Source organism: Pseudophryne corroboree, chromosome 4, assembly GCF_028390025.1.
Source record: "Pseudophryne corroboree isolate aPseCor3 chromosome 4, aPseCor3.hap2, whole genome shotgun sequence".
NCBI lineage: Eukaryota > Metazoa > Chordata > Amphibia > Anura > Myobatrachidae > Pseudophryne > Pseudophryne corroboree.
In genome coordinates this window covers 200,114,983-200,128,880 of record NC_086447.1, presented here as the reverse complement: position 1 = coordinate 200,128,880, position 13,898 = coordinate 200,114,983, and positions in this window count along the sequence as shown.

The window sequence follows — 13,898 nt, the reverse complement described above, 5'->3', positions numbered from 1 at the left end:
GAATTATACGGCAAAAGGGAGTAAGAACGATACTAGTGGCTCCGGATTGGCCAAGAAGAACTTGGTACCCGGAACTTCAAGAGATGCTCACGGAGGATCCGTGGCCTCTACCTCTAAGACGGGACCTGTTTCAGCAGGGACCGTGTCTATTCCAGGACTTACCGCGGCTGCGTTTGACGGCATGGCGGTTGAACGCCGAATTCTAAGGGAAAAAGGCATTCCGGAAGAGGTCATTCCTACACTGGCAAAAGCCAGGAAGGAGGTGACTTCACAACATTATCACCGCATTTGGAGAAAATATGTTACGTGGTGTGAGGCCAGGAAGGCCCCCACGGAGGAATTTCAACTGGGTCGATTTCTACATTTCCTGCAAACAGGATTGTCTATGGGCCTCAAATTGGGGTCCATTAAGGTTCAAATTTCGGCCCTGTCGATTTTCTTCCAGAAAGAATTGGCTTCAGTTCCTGAAGTCCAGACTTTTGTAAAAGGAGTACTACATATACAGCCCCCCGGTTGTGCCCCCAGTGGCACCGTGGGATCTTAATGTAGTCTTGGATTTTCTCAAATCCCATTGGTTTGAGCCGCTCAAATCGGTGGAGTTGAAGTATCTTACATGGAAAGTAACCATGCTACTGGCCCTGGCTTCAGCCAGGAGAGTATCAGAATTGGTGGCTTTATCATATAAGAGCCCATATCTGATTTTCCATACGGACAGGGCAGAACTGCGGACGCGTCCTCATTTTCTGCCTAAGGTGGTGTCAGCGTTTCACCTGAACCAGCCTATTGTGGTGCCTGCGGCTACTAACGATTTGGAGGATTCCAAGTTGTTGGACGTGGTCCGGGCATTGAAAATATATATTTCAAGAACGGCGGGAGTCAGAAAGTCTGACTCACTGTTTATATTGTATGCACCCAACAAGATGGGTGCTCCTGCTTCTAAGCAGACGATTGCTCGTTGGATTTGTAGCACAATTCAACTTGCACATTCTGTGGCAGGCTTGCCACAACCTAAATCTGTCAAGGCCCATTCCACAAGGAAAGTGGGCTCATCCTGGGCGGCTGCCCGGGGGGGTCTCGGCATTACAACTCTGCCGAGCTGCTACTTGGTCAGGGGCAAACACGTTTGCAAAATTCTACAAATTTGATACCCTGGCTGAGGAGGACCTTGAGTTCTCTCATTCGGTGCTGCAGAGTCATCCGCACTCTCCCGCCCTTTTGGGAGCTTTGGTATAATCCCCATGGTCCTGACGGAGTCCCCAGCATCCACTTAGGACGTTAGAGAAAATAAGAATTTACTTACCGATAATTCTATTTCTCGTAGTCCGTAGTGGATGCTGGGCGCCCATCCCAAGTGCGGATTGTCTGCAATACTTGTACATAGTTATTGTTACAAACAAATTCGGGTTGTTATTGTTGTGAGCCGTCTGTTCAGAGGCTCCTACGTTTGTCATACTGTTAACTGGGTTCAGATCACAAGTTATACGGTGTGATTGGTGTGGCTGGTATGAGTCTTACCCGGGATTCAATATCCTTCCTTATTGTGTACGCTCGTCCGGGCACAGTATCCTAACTGAGGCTTGGAGGAGGGTCATAGGGGGAGGAGCCAGTACACACCACCTAATCCTAAAGCTTTATTTTTGTGCCCTGTCTCCTGCGGAGCCGCTATTCCCCATGGTCCTGACGGAGTCCCCAGCATCCACTACGGACTACGAGAAATAGAATTATCGGTAAGTAAATTCTTATTTTAACAGGTAGTGTTACTTGAACTCTGATGTACACTTTGGTCCTATACAGAGTTGTCCTTTCACACTCTGAGGGGTCAATCCAATTAACTACGTGTTTATTGCAACGTGAGAAAGTGCGGCTGTATGCCCCACTTACAGTACCACCATAGACACAGATTTGTGTCTGCGAATCCAGGGTGATCGGGGTCCAGGGAGAGATCAGGTGAGGTGGGCGAATTGCAATGCTGCAACAACAGGCAGCACCCTTTGTGGCTAATATGATTATTTGGGCAGTACAGATGCTGTAATGGTTAGCATACTGCTTCACAGCACTGGGGTCATGGGTACGGTTCCCACCACAGCCCTAACTGTGCAGAGTTTGTATATTCTCCCTGTACTTGCGTGGGTTTGCTCCTGGTACTCCGGTTACCTCACAAAGTCCAAATATATACTGGTAGGTTAATTGGCTCCCGACAAAAATGAGCCCTAGTATGTAAGTGTGTGCGTGTACATGGGCAGACTAGATGGGCCAAGTGGTTCTTAACTGCCGTCATATTCTATGTTTCTATATGTAAGAGAAGCAAACTTAAAACCTATGGGTAGTCAGAAACTGCTGGAAATTAATTGAATAAAGACTTCTTTTTTCTATTTTAAGGAAATAAAGAACTTGACAGAGGGAAGTGTAACAATGATCAAAGGAAGTAGTCAGCTGTTCTGTGTATATTACAACATTTGTAGTTTTAAAGGGAAAGTACAGGAAGCGGGGAACTCGGCCAAGTACTTCCTGCAAAAATGTATTGTTACGGAAACCCACTCCATCAATTATGTTTTTATTATCTCGCAAGATCTTGTCTACTACTCATTTGTTTTATATGCCTCTGCGCAGGAAATATGTCTACTGAGTTTAAGAGCTGGAACATGAGCATTGTAACAAGTCTGAGTGAATGGATGACCAAGCTAAATTGTGGTGATTTTTTTTATTTTTTTTTGGTGTGTGGGGGATGTCTACTTAAATAGTAAATGTATATGAAGATCATTGTGAAGACTAAAGAGCACCCTGAAGAAGTTTGAGGAACAGTAATAGAAATTTATAAATAAGGAAAAGGGTGCACATCAGTATCCAGAGGTTTGGATGTCCCATTGGAAAATTGGGAGCACTGCTGGGTCAATTATTGTGAGGTACAGGTCATGTGAAATCATGGAGATCCTGCCCAGAAAAGGTCCTTCAAGCCTTTTAAAAAAAGAGACTTGTGAGAGAACACACTTGCAGATATATCTGTAGTTCAGTTGATCTGCAGATATATCTGCCGATGGTGGTTGTTCATACACACAAGCAGGGTATACACACTGATAGTTATATCTGCAGATCAATGTATGCCCACAACTCTAAAAAGGAAAAATGCTACGTCTAATGAAAGTATGGTGGATTTAGCTTTATGTTGTGGTGCTTCTTCTGACCAAGTGTGCCTCTATTCTCAGCCCTAGTCCAGCTTACTTCTGGTAGTGGTGCATTCCAAGTTCAATACAGTTCCATATAGCACATTCCAAGTAGCAGACTCGGCACGTCCTTCTGTTACTGTCTATTGTACTACAAGCCTTGGCACATCTGCTGTACCTGTCTATTGTCTTGTGCTACAAGTTATACCAATCTCTGTCTGTCCTGCTGTTCTTGTCTATGGTATTACAAGTTAACTCAAGCATCTGCACATTTGCTGTTCCTGTCTACTCTGCTACAAGTTATACCAGTCTCAGAACATCCTGCTGTTCCTGTCTATGGTAGAAGATAACTCCAGTTTCAAGCATGTCCTGCTGTTCCTGTCTTTGGTATTACAAGTTAAATCAAGCTTCCGCACATATGCTGTTTCTGTCTACTCTGCTACGAGTTATACCAGTTTCAGCATGTCCTGCTGTTCCTGTCACAGTACTGTGTGTGGCACAAATCTTATTCTGCCCACATCTAAAAAAAAATACTATGCATAATGGGAAGTATAGTAGATTTAACATTCGGCTGTGGGGCTGATTTTTATAAGCAGGGACTACAGTATTGTGACCTCCTTCTGGACTTCCCCTGCTGAGCTTATTGTGCAAGACATCTGATCTTGGGGCCTAATTCAGACCTGATCGCTAGGCTGCTAAAATTGTTCTGCGATCAGATAGTCGCCGAGCAAGTGTGTGATCGCTTTTGTAGGCCGAGCAGCTTAAAAATCGGACAGCTGCAAATCCGTTTGCACCTCACTCACCAGTAAACGTTTTTTTCCAGTATGCGTAGTCTGTACGCAGCCCAGGACTTACTCCTACAGTGCGATCAGAACAGACTAATCGCGTCTCAAGCTAACATCACACATCCTCCCTGAAAATGCTTGGGCACTCCTGCGTTTTCCCTGACACACAAACTCTTGCTTCCTGTCAAGCAGCATACGTATGGCTGTGCGATTAGAATTTTCACACCAGCCAGTCGCTGACCCGTGATGTCTGTTGTTTGCCGATGTGCGTGCGCAGTGCATACGCATTCGTAGTTAATCGCTGACCGCCTGCTGTGCGTTTTCACTTGGTTCTGACATTGCACCATTCATTCTGTTGTACATTAACTGCTAGAAGAGTCTACTTGTCTTGCCTTTGGAAACTGACAGCCCTGCTGGTAAGAGTGACTGTTGCTGTATCTAATCATCTATCCTGGTCAAGGATCTTTATTTTAATGAAGATTCTATTCTATGGAGGAGAACTTGCTCAGAAGTCCTAGGTTTCTCCATTACACCCTTCATGTTGGCTACTGTCACAAATGTAAACCACACACAAATCCTGACTTGTTAAAGTAGAAAGAATGGATGGTGTAAAAACACAGGGACATACGGCATGAGATCATGTTTTAGTCTGCTAAATAACTGAAGAAAACAATGAATATTAACACAAGTCCAAACTACCAAAGAGTAGATCTAGGCCAAGATGTTGATACAGGTCCCCATTGTAAATCTATGTCATGATTTCAAAATTGGGGTACATAAATCTCTCTCACACACACACTAGGCTGGAGCTCCCAGACCACGGTCCCACATAAAGCTAAGTGATATATATTATATTTCTATATGGTAACTATATATGGACCATAGGTGCAGTTACCATATAGTTGAATCAACTGGAAAATAATTCCCTAAAGCAATTTGTTTGGCTGATACTCTTGAATAAATGACGAATGTTATTTCACCTCATGGCTCGCGGTCACCTCTTTCTCCCCAGAGTTGGCCGAAGCTTCCCCTTTTGGAATGGGATCTTTGTCTCACCCCAAGAGGAGAAAGCCTCAGCAGTCTAGGGGAGAGGGTGGCCCATAAGGGTCTCATGCTCGCAAAAACATGACACACAAAAACAAAAACACAAAAAGGTGAAAACAAACATGAAAAATAGATTAAACAAGCCCCAGCTAGAAGGCCGAGGGAAAAGAAATGACCACATCCTGAAAACTATAGTGCTTAGTGCAAAGTGACTTACAAGTGCAAGGTGCAGCCGGATTCCATCACCAGTGCATTTTCAGCCAGCACCAGGGGCACATAGCACATCGGGCTTCAGGCTGCTGGCCTCTTGGCTAGTGGATCAAGTGGACGAGCCATCTTCTAGTAGGGGCTGGCCAAACCCACCAGCATACATGGACAACTACATTTGATCTTAGCCAAAAGTTCAAGAAGGGCTACTGTAGCAATTCTTTGCTATAGTAAAAGCACTGAGGCAGTTAGTGTAAAGCCCCGTACACACGGTGGAGATGTGTGCTGAGCGATCTAGCACAGACCGCTCCGCACACATTTCTCCCCCTGCTTAGCACTCGGCGCGATGTGTACTGAGCAAGGGGGGCGCTCATTTCACCCAGCGGTGGATCGAGCGCTCACTAGATTTGGCATGCATGCCAAATCTAGAGCCGGCGATAGCAGCCCGCGCATCATTGTCGCCAGCACCCTACACACGGAGAGATCCATGCTTAATTTCTAAGCAACCTACTCAGATTGCTTAGATCTCTCCGTGTGTACCCCCCTTATGGTACCTTTGTTACATGCTTCACAATGTATACTTACCCATGGTGTGCAGAAGTGGTCCAGGCCTGGTCTCTATAGATCAAACTGCATAAGTGTCTCAGGATATGCAGCTTGCGGGACACTGTACCCCCAATGGGTGGATAGGGATGGAAAACCAGCCCGGGAAATGTATGGAAGCAGCACTAATGGGGGTGCTGTCTGAGGAGGGAGTGGGTTTTGTTAAGAGTGCGGGATTCCTCCTCATAGGATCGTACACAATTGCGGCCTTCTTTGCGTCTTTTACTGCAGACCAGGGGTGGATTGGGAACTGAAAGTGGCCTGTAAAATTTAATATAAGTGGCCTGACATGGGCAGCACAAAAGGTATATCATAGCGTGTATCCATGGCAGCATCACTGGATGGCAGAGTGCTGTACTGCAGGGATGGAATAACAATGAATGGGGACAATGCAGTGTACTGAGGGCCTAATTCAGAACTGGTCGCGGCAGCAATCGCAGGCTGAAATCCTTTGCTGTGCATGCACTCGCAGCAGCCGCAGTGCATGTGTGCACACAGTGAGATGCAAAGGCATCTCAGTGTTGTGATTGCCTGACAGGAAGAAGCAGTCGGGGGGTGTCCACGGCGTTGGGACGGGGGGGGGTGGCATTTCCGGGGCAGGCTGCGGTAGCCAAAAACATGACGGGGTGCCACCTGCCTAGGCAGGGAGCTACTCTGCAGGTGCGAAAGCTTTGCCGCAGTGCAATACTTTCACATGTCTGTGGGTGGGCTGGGCCTGGCATGCGGGACGGACTAGCCCTGTGCTGGACGTCCCCCCGCATGTCTAAGATTTTGGTCATAGATGTGCATTTTTTTTTCTACGATCAGGTCTGAATTAGTCCCTGAGTGTGGTGGGCTACCCGTCATGTGGGGAGTGGAACCATATGACAACACACAAAACAGGCCCCTCAGACACATCGGCCGACCAGGAATCTTCTTGGTGATCCCTATGGCCAATCTGCTCCTGGCCCCCAAGGCCATTCAGGATGATTGTAGGCAGGAGTGTGGGCAGTACGATTAGGGTGGCCAATCCCGGGATTTAGGCCAAAAATAGTCCGGGATTCAATCCCGGTATTGGAAGCTCCAATCCCGGGGATTGTGGGTTTAGGTAGCCCTTTAATGCTGGGCAGCGTTGAGCGTCCTCAGGGCGCTCAATGCTGCCGGGCTCCCCTGGCGCAGCGTGACCTCTGACTGAGGTCATGCTGCACAGTCACTTGCCACTGAGGCTGCTGGTAAGGCAGCTGGCTCCCTCTGCAGTCAACGTGGCTGAAGGAAGTTTACCCCTCCCACCTGCCTCAGCAGTTTGGTGAGTTGATTTATGTGCGGGGGGGTGGGGAGAGTCGGGGCAGGGCGGCCGGACGGACACACAAGAAGAAAGCCAATCCTGGGATTGATAAATTTTTTTAATCCCGATACTCTGGATTGGCCTCCCTAAGGGCCAAACTCAGACCTGGGAGTTTATTTACTAAAGTCGCGATTTTGTCAGAGTTTTTTTTTTTTTTTCTCAAAGTGTCAACACGGGAATTTACTAAGCACAAATCTCGGCAGTGTTGGGGCTATTCGTAATGTTTTTCACGGCAGAGGTCAGAAATACGAATGAATAGCCCATCGGTCAAATGCAGCTGTTTGTTCATACAACACGGTCATTTACTAAGAATTTGTATTCTCAATCACTGAAGACAATAGCCAAACACTGCCGGTGAAGCAGAGACTTCGTAAAAAAAAAGGCAGCAAAAAAATAGACCTGCTTTTTCCTGGCGTGTTTGGATAGTCCTGCACGGATCAGTGAGATCCGTGCATGCTTATCTGTGGGAAAGGGTCTATTTTCCTTAAAAAAATAAATAAATAAAAATTGCGTGGGGTCCCCCCTCCTAAGCATAACCAGCCTCGGGCTCTTTGAACTGGTCCTGGTTGTAAAAATACGGGGGGGAAAATGTAGGGTCCGCCCATATTTAAACAACCAGCACCGGGCTCTGTGTCCAGTCCTAGTTCCAAAAATACAGGGGGACAAAAGATGTAGGGGTCCCCCGTATTTTTAAAACTAGCACCGGGCTTTACTAGCCAGAGAGATAATGCCACAGCCAGGGGACACTTTTATATAGGTCCTTGCGGCCGTGGCATTACCACCCCCAAACTAGTCACCCCTGGCCGGGGGTTCCCTGGAGGAGTGGGAACCCCTTAAATCAAGGGGTCCCCCCTCAAGCCACCCAAGGGCCAGGGGTGAAGGCTGAGGCTGTCCCCCCATCCCTCGGTGGTGGATGGAGGGCTGATAGCCTTTGTGTAAAAAAAAAAAATAAGAATTTACTCACCGGTAATTCTATTTCTTGTAGTCCGTAGTGGATGCTGGGAACTCCGTAAGGACCATGGGGAATAGATGGGCTCCGCAGGAGACTGGGCACTCTAAAAGAAAGATTAGGTACTATCTGGTGTGCACTGGCTCCTCCCTCTAGGCCCCTCCTCCAGACCTCAGTTAAGGAAACTGTGCCCGGAAGAGCTGACACAACAAGGAAAGGATTTGGAATCCAGGGTAAGACTCATACCAGCCACACCAATCACACCATACAACTTGTGATAACATACCCAGTTAACAGTATGAACAACAACTGAGCCTCAGTAACAGATGGCTCATAACAATTACCCTTTAGTTAAGCAATACAGGTTGAGTATCCCTTATCCAAAATGCTTGGGAACAGAGGAATTTTGGATATCGGATTTTTCCGTATTTTGGAATAATTGCATACCATAATGAGATATCATGGCGATGGGACCTAAGTCTAAGCACAGAATGCATTTATGTTTCATGTACACCTTATACACACAGCCTGAAGGTCATTTTAGCCAATATTTTTTATAACTTTGTGCATTAAACAAAGTGTATCTATAGTCACACAATTCATTTATGTTTCATATACACCTTATACACACAGCCTGAAGGTCATTTAATACAATATTTTTAATAACTTTGAGTATTAAACAAAGTTTGTGTACACTGAGCCATCAAAAAACAAAGGTTTCACTATCTCACTCTCACTCAAAAAAGTCCGTATTTCGGAATATTCCGTATTTCGGAATATTTGGATATGGGATACTCAACCTGTAACTATATACATGTATTGCAGAGAGTCCGCACTTGGGACGGGCGCCCAGCATCCACTATGGACTACGAGAAATAGAATTACCGGTGAGTAAAATATTATTTTCTCTGACGTCCTAGTGGATGCTGGGAACTCCGTAAGGACCATGGGGATTATACCAAAGCTCCCAAACGGGCGGGAGAGTGCGGATGACTCTGCAGCACCGCATGAGCAAACTCAAGGTCCTCCTCAGCCAGGGTATCAAACTTGTAGAACTTAGCAAACTTGTTTGACCCCGACCAAGTAGCAGCTCGGCAAAGCTGTAAAGCCGAGACCCCTCGGGCAGCCGCCCAAGAAGAGCCCACCTTCCTTGTGGAATGGGCTTTCACCATTTTGGATGCGGCAATCCAGCCGCAGAGTGAACCAGCTGAATCGTGCTATAGATCCAGCGAACAATAGTCTGCTTCGAAGCAGGAGCGCCAACCTTGTTGGCTGCATACAGAATAAACAGCGAGTCAGACTTTCTGACTCCCGCCTTTCTGGAAACATAAATTTTTAAAGCCCGGACTACGTCCAGCAACTTGGAATCCTCCAAGTCCCTAGTAGCCGCAGGCACCACAATAGGCTGGTTCAAATGAAACGATGATACCACCCTAGGAAGAAATTGGGGACGAGTCCTCAATTCTGCCCTGTCCATATGGAAGATCAGATAAGGGTTTTTACATGACAAAACCGCCAATACTGACACACGCCTAGCCGAAGCTAAGGCCAATAGCATGACCACTTTCCGCGTGAGATATTTTAGCTCCATGGTCTAAAGTGGCTCAAACCAGTGGGATTTCAGGAAATCCAACACAACGTTAAATCCCAAGGTGCCACCGGAGGCACAAAAGGAGGCTGAATATGCAGCACCCCCGGAACAACGTCTGAACTTCAGGCAGTGAAGCCAGTTAATTTTTAGAGAAAATATATAGGGCCGAAATCTTGACCTTTATGGATCCTAATTTTAGGCCCATAGTCACTCCTGACTGTAGGAAGTGCAGGAATCGACCCCGCTGGAATTCCTCTGTAGGGCCTTCCTGGCCTCACACCAAGCAACCTATTTTCGCCATATACAGTGAAAAAGTCTTGCTGTCACGTCTTTCCTAGCCTTTATCAGCGTAGGAATAACTGCATCCGGAATGCCCTTTTCCGCTAGGATCCGGCGTTCAACCGCCATGCCGTCAAATGCAGCCGCGGTAAATTTTGGAACAGACAGGGCCCCTGTTGCAACATGTCCTGTCTGAGAGGCAGAAGCCCTGAGTCCTCTGAGAGCATTTCCTGCAGCTCCGGGTACCGAGTCCTTCTTGGCCAATTCGGAGCAAAGAATATTGTTTTCACTCCTCCTTTTATTACAATTCTCAGCCCTTGGGTATGAGAGGAAGAGGAGGGAATACAGAGACCGACTGGAACACCCACGGTGTTACTAGTGCGACCACAGCTATCACCTGAGGGTCCCTTGACCCGGCGTAAAACCTTTTTTAGCTTTTTATTGAGGTGGGACGCCATCTAGTCCACCTTAGGCAGTTCCCATCAATTTGCAAACTGCGTGAAGACTTCCTGATGAAGTCCCCACTTTCCTGGGTGGAGGTCGTGCCTGCTGAGGAAGTCTGCCTCCCAGATGTCCACTCCCGGAACGAACACTGCTGACAGTGCGCTTACTTGATTCTCCGCCCAGCGAAGAATTCTGGTGGCTTCTACCCTCGCCACCCTGCTCCTTGTGCCGCCTTGGCGGTTTACATGAACCCCTGCGGTCTGACTGGATCAGGACCAGTTGGTCGCGAAGCAGGATCTCCACTTGACTTAGGGCGTTGTATATGGCCCTTAGTTCCACGATATTGATGTGAAGGCAAGTCAGTTGACTTGACCACAGACCTTGGAAATTTCTTCCCTGTGTAACTGCCCCCCACCCTCGGAGGCTTGCATCCGTGGTCACCAGGATCCAGTCCTGAATGCCGAATCTGCGGCCCTCGAGAAGGTGAGCACTCTGCAGCCACCACAGGAGAGACACCCTGGCCCTGGGGGATAGGGTGATTAACCGATGCCTCTGAAGAGGTGATCCGGACCACTTGTCCAGTAAGTTCCATTGGAAGGTCCTCGCATGGAACCTGCCTAAGGGGATGGCCTCGTATGATGCCACCATCCTTCCCAGGACTCGAGTGCAGTGATGCACTGACACCTGTTTTGGTTTTAAAAGATTCCTGACCAGTGTCATGAGCTCCTGAGCTCTCTCTATCAGGAGATAACCCTTTTCTGGTCTGTGTCTAGGATCGTGCCTAGGAGAGGCAGATGAGCTGTAGGAAACAACTGCGACTTTGGAATATATAGAATCCAGCCGTGTTGCCGTTACACTTCCAGAGAAAGTGATACGCTGTTCAGCAACTGCTCTCTTGATCTCGCTTTTATGAGGAGATCGTCCAAGTACGTGATAATAGTGACATCTTGCTCCTGCAGGAGCACAATCATATCCGCCATTACCATGGTGAATATTCTCGGGGCCGTGGAGAGACCAAACGGCAACATCTGAAATTGGTAATGACAATCCCGTACCGCAATTCTGAGGTACGCCTAATGAGGTGGATAAATGGGGACCTGAAGGTATGCATCCCTTATGTCCCGATTCACAATAAAGTCTCCCCCTTTTTAGGCTTGCACTGACCGCTCTTAGCGATTCCATCTTGAACTTGAACCTTCTCAGGTATATGTTCAGGGATTTTTAATTCAATATGGGTCTGACCGAACCGTCTGGTTTCGGGATTACAACATGGTCTAATAATAACACCCTCTTGTTGAAGGAGGGGACCCTTGACCACCACCTGTTAAAGATACAATTTGTGAATTGCAGATAACACTGGCTCCCTCTCTTGGGGGGAAGCCCGCAGGGCCGTCGGTGAGGGGGCATCTTCTCACAGCCCAGCTTGTATCCCTGAGACACAATATCTATTGCCCAGGGATCGAACAGGGAGTGAACCCACTTGTGGCTGAACTTACGAAGGCGTGTCCCCACTGGGCCTAGCTCCGCCTGTGGAGCCCCAGCGACATTGGGGGATTTTTGTAGGGGCCGGGGAGGACTTCTGTTCCTGGGAACTAGCTGCCCGGCTCTGACAAGAAAGGACGCCCTTCAGACTTTCTTGTTTCTTTATACGAAAAGCTGCATTTATTAATGTCGTGCTTTCTTAGGCTGTGCAGGAATATAAGGCAAACTAGCAGAATTACCAGCTATAGCTGTGGAGACCAGGCCCGAGAACCCTTCTCCACACAATCCTCAGCCTTCCATATGCAGTCGGCATCATCTGTCCAATGCATATTCTACAGGACACGTCAAGCAGGAGATCGACATAGCTTTGACTCTAGGACCCAGTATACTCATGTCTCTTTGGGCATGCTTTATAACTATATATCTATCACTTAAGACAGCATCTTTAATATATTTATATTGCATACTAGGGTCTCATCTCTGCTGATAAGGTACCTGTCCACGCTGCCACAGCGCTATAAATCCATGCCGACACAATCGCCGGTCTGGGTAGTATACTAGAATGTGCACGCTATCTGCAGGATCCCTGAGAATAGCAAGTGCTACCATCTGTGCAAACAGGACACCCCAGGGGAAGATTCTCAACATATCCTGGCCCTAGTGGGGAAAGGATACAGCCTGAGAATTCTCTTGTGGGAAGCTGCCGTCTCTTGTCTGGAGATTCCCGCTCTTTTTCCTCATGAGAGGAGCTCAGCATTCTTCCCCTTAAACATGCGTACTCTCGTGTCAGGGACAGATGAGTCATCAGTGATATGCAAATCATCTATTATTTCAATAATCATATATTGAATACCTTATAGCCATCTTGGCTGTAACTTTGCATTATCGTAGTCGACAGTGGAGTTAAACTCCATGTCGATACCAGTGTTTGTTATTATGGATAGTGAGCATTGAGAGACTCTGAAGGTCTCTGTGACCATAGGGACAGACATGGGTAGATTTCCTGTCTGTTCCCTAACCTTTTGTGCAATAAATTCACCTTAGCACTTACACATATCCAAACAGGTGTCGGCGTTGTCGACGGAGACACCCTCTCACACACATATCCGCTCTATCACCTCCTTAGAGGAGCCTTTTACCTCAGACATGTCGACACATGCGTACCGACATACCACACACACAGGGGATGCTCTATTTGAGGACAGTTCCCCCACAAGGCCCTTTGGAGAGTCAGAGAGAGAGTATGCCAGCACACACCCCAGCGCTATATAACCCAGGGATTACACTACAACTCAGTGTTTACCCAGTAGCTGCTGTATATACAAATTTTTGCGCCTAAATTTATGTGCCCCCCCCTCTCTTTTCACCCTTTGTGTACCATGATACTGCCGGGGAGAGCCTGGGGAGCTTCCTTCCAGCGGAGCTGTGAAGAGAAAATGGCGCTGGTGTGCTGAGGAAGAAGGCCCGGCCCCCTCAGCGGCGGGCTTCTGTCCTGTTTCTGACTAAAAATGGCGGGGGTTTTACACATATACAGTTTTCCAGACTGTATTATGTGTATATATTGCCAAAAGGTATACTTATTGCTGCCCAGGGCGCCCCCCCCCCCCCCCCCCAGCGCCCTGCACCCTACAGTGACCGGAGTGTGTGGTGTGCAGTGGGAGCAATGGCGCACAGCTGCAGTGCTGTGCGCTACCTTAATGAAGACCGGAGTCTTCTGCCGCCAATTTTATCTCCTTCTTCTGGCTCTGCAAGGGGGACGGCGGCGCGGCTCCGGGAACGGACGATCGAGGTCAGGCCCTGTGTTCGAACCCTCTGGAGCTAATGGTGTCCAGTAGCCTAAGAAGCACAAGCTAGCTGCACGCAGGTAGGTTTGCTTCTCTCCCCTCAGTCCCACGTAGCAGTGAGTCTGTTGCCAGCAGATCTCACTGAAAATAAAAAACCTAACAAATACTTTCTTTCTAGCAAGCTCAGGAGAGCCCACTAGGTGCATCCAGCTCTGGCCGGGCACAGATTCTAACTGAGGTCTGAA